This window comes from Anoplophora glabripennis, unplaced genomic scaffold (assembly GCF_000390285.2).
Source record: "Anoplophora glabripennis isolate ALB-LARVAE unplaced genomic scaffold, Agla_2.0 scaffold2002, whole genome shotgun sequence".
Classification (NCBI taxonomy): domain Eukaryota; kingdom Metazoa; phylum Arthropoda; class Insecta; order Coleoptera; family Cerambycidae; genus Anoplophora; species Anoplophora glabripennis.
The window spans coordinates 1,274-4,928 of NW_019418088.1; the positions used below are offsets into that span (position 1 = coordinate 1,274).

General features: G+C 36.2%; 1 long non-coding RNA gene across 1 annotated transcript; it reads right to left on the bottom strand.

Moving 5' to 3' along the window:
• Positions 1-398: 398 nt before the first annotated feature.
• On the bottom strand, positions 399-2,081 carry LOC111692576. Its single transcript, XR_002763270.1, has 3 exons — positions 1,910-2,081; positions 1,456-1,559; positions 399-855 (listed from the first exon to the last, which is right to left on the bottom strand). It is a non-coding gene; the product is annotated as an uncharacterized LOC111692576 (long non-coding RNA).
• Between the last annotated feature and the right edge of the window lie 1,574 nt (positions 2,082-3,655).

Here is a 3,655-nt window from a genome sequence, read left to right on the forward strand (position 1 = left end):
GTTAAATAATTTGTAACTTTTATAAAGGCCTAGTAGCTATTGTTTCTTCTCAACTGATAAAATAACACCCTGTATAATGGGTGGTTTTAAATAGAATTTTTCTTCATTAGATAATAAATGTGTAAGTGAATTTGTTTAATATACCACTAATTTTGGTAGCTGGTTTGACTGTTTTAGAATTTAATGCTAATATTTTCAGTTATAGAATTTTTTACTACGAAAAGTATNATTATATATGGAAAATTATGAAAAATGACATCAAACTGAACTTTCATGAAAAAAAATAGCGGCAAAAAATTATTTTACGAAAAATAAAATCTGAATATTTTTAATGTAAAGAGCCAATAGTAATTTTAATTGTAAGGAAAGACCCTATAACGTTCAATTATGTTCTAAGTCGCAACGGATCTGTTTAGTTTGAAACACTGCCGTCGAGATGTTTGAATTGCGCTAAGAGTATGGTACCGAACAATTATATTTTGAATTTGCCCTAACCACAAGACAGCCATTTTTATCGTTTCGATAGCCCGAAGGCCTTTCGCGTTCACGGGCGGATTTAAGTTTTTCGCGTGTGGCTGAAACCTTTTTTCGTTGGCAAGGAAAAATCCAATGATTACCCTTAGGTAATCGTTTAAGATAGACCCCTACACGACACGGGTACCTTATCAAGCCAGCATATTTAACTGTGTATTGAATCGGTACAAACGACGCGATCTGAAATGCAGAAAAATCTAGCAACTTACCCTTCGTATGCCTTCTTTCTTCGTGTCTCTGTCATTCTGTTATCTTGTTTTGAACTTCATGCCTCTGTAGCCGAAATTCATGCCTTTCTGTCCTGGTTAGACTTTCAACTGCCTATAAAATTAATGTTTTAGATTTTTAGCCGTCATCTTGTTGTTGAATAATTTGTAACTTTTTATAAAGACCCTGTAGCTATTGTTTTTGCTCAACTGCTAAAATAACACCCTGTATAATACTGGTTTTAAATAAAAAAAATTTAATCTGATTTTGGTTTTGATTTTTATGATTCTAGTAAATTGCCTTTATCTTTTTTCAATAAAGATTCGTCTAATTACCTATTGTTTAATTGTTTTTGGTTCATTTTTTCAGTTATTATAATAAAGCCCTGTATTTAATTTTCGGTTAGTTAACGTTTATTACGATTAAGTGATTTTTTCTGTATTAAATAAGCTGTTTTACCAGCTAAATTATAGTTTTTAGAATGTTAATATGTTTTGAGGATTTTTTTAGCTTGTTTTCCTGTTGAAATAAGCCAATATTTTTAATTAGAAGTTTTCTTTACTATGAAAAATAATTATAGTTTAATATTAATGCTTTAAATATGATTTTATTATAAATAAGCTATTTTAACAGCTAATTATAGTTTTTAGAATACGTGGGCTGTGTATTAAAACTGAAAAGTAATCTGAAATGATGAAATTTAAAGCAACTTACCCTTCGTATGCCTTGTTTTTGGTTTCCATGTCTCTGTCATTCTGTAGCCAAAATGCATGCCTTTCCAATGCTGCTCTCTCTCTCTCTCTCTGTCTTTCCGCTGTCTATAAAAATAATAATATAAAAAATAATTCTTTAGATTTTTAGCCACCATCTTGTTGTTAACTAATTTGTAACTTTTATAAAGGCCCTGTAGCTATTGTTTTTTCTCAACTGCTAAAATAACGCCTTGTATAATGGTGGTTTTAAATAGAATTTTTCTTCAATAGATAATAAACGTGTAAGTGAATTTGTTTAATATACCACTAATTTTGGTAGCTGGTTTGACTGTTTTAGAATTTAATGCTAATATTTTTAGTTATAGAATTTTTTACTATGAGAAGTAATTGCCGTTTAAGATTATAACTGCTATACAAAGCTACGTTTTTAACTGAAAATGTGTATATAGACTTACCTTTCTTTATCCAAAAGGATACACACAAAAAGCACCACTCACTATAATAATCCGAGAAACTTTTAACAAAAAACAAGCAGAGCAGACTCGTTGATTATATGACTAATTATAAAATTGATTATTAACAGTCTTAGCCAAGAAAAGCCGCAAAGTGCAGTGACTGTAGTTGATATCGCCAGAACAGGCCACGGGCTGTTTTGCTGAGACAGCAAAGGCAGCTGTGCTAGCGTTTGTTGACTTGGTTTACACACCTAAGCGGAATAATTTCTATTTCAATACAATTTGCTATTTAAAAGAATTTATCATTGGGCTTTAATATGAACTTAAGAAATATATATGAACATTTAAGACGAAGAAGGATTGACCCTTTCTGTTCTATTTTAACAAACATTCCTAAAGTAAAATCCAGTAAATATTTTTTAGCCGTAGTTTGTAATACTTAAATATACAGGCATATTTATTAGACCCGCGCTCCACTTGCAACGCCATCTACGGATACACGCTCGGCCGCGTTATAAACTACTATTGTGAAATGGAAATCGCGGCTACTGCCTACGTCTCCGCTCGACCACGTTTTGGGGCCCGCGGTGGCGGGCGAAGCCCTACACAATTTAGGTATACCTACGCGGGGTACACGCGGAGGCCTACGCACAATACTCTTGTCTACGTGGGGAATCCTACATACCTACAAAAGATACCTGCATGGGGGCCCTAAGGGGCAAAGCCCTAGGTGGGGCAAAGTCCTAGGTGGGGGTCCCAGGAAGCACGCGCCTACGTAGGGGATTCTGCATACCTACGTGGAGATACCTGCATGGGGGCCCTAGGGGGCAGAGTCCTAGGCGGGGGCAAAGCCCTAAGTGGGGTAAAGTCCTAGGTGGGGCAAAGCCCTAGGTGGGGAGGGCTGAAGTCGGTCCTGCGGGGATGCTGCACACCTGTAATTAACACCTGTCGGCGGCATCCTTTGATCTTTGCCGACAAATTTTCCCACGATCCCACAAATTTTCCCACGGCCCCAGAAATTTTCCCCAGTCTGAAGTGCCCCAATACCTACTGCCCGAACATCAAAACTATCAACGCATATTATGGCGGTTTAATCCGTCCTGCCCAATGTTGGATTTTCGTTTGCGTACGGTGACATACGGCGTGTCCTCCACACCTTATTTGGCTTTGCGTACGCTTATGCAACTGGCCGAAGAGGAAAAGGCAATTCTTTCCCGCGCGTTCGAAGTTTTGACAAATGACACTTATGTGGATGATATTCTATCCGGTTCTTCCACTGTGGAAGATGCTATTTCTCTACAGGGTGAATTAACAAATTTGTTAAAACAGGGTGGGTTTCAGCCTCATAAATGGGCAACTAATAAACCCGCTTGACAATGATGAAATTGCTAAAGTTTTAGGTTTGTGTTGGCAACCGTCGTCCGATTCATTTGCATATAAATTTATGCCCTTCAAGAAGTCTTGTACAAAACGACATATTTTGTCGGAATTGGCGAGAATTTTCGACCCGCTTGGGTTTTTAACTCCTGTCACCTTCTCTATAAAATATTTAATACAAAAATTATGGGTTTTAGGTCTCGGTTGGGATGATGAACCTCCTAATGATATAATTCGAGTCTGGAATCGATATAAATCAGAATTGCCATTAATTATGAATTTTCATTTACCTAGACATATTGGAATAAATAAATTAGATCACAATAAAATAGAACTTCATGCGTTTTCGGACGCTAGTGAACGTGGTTA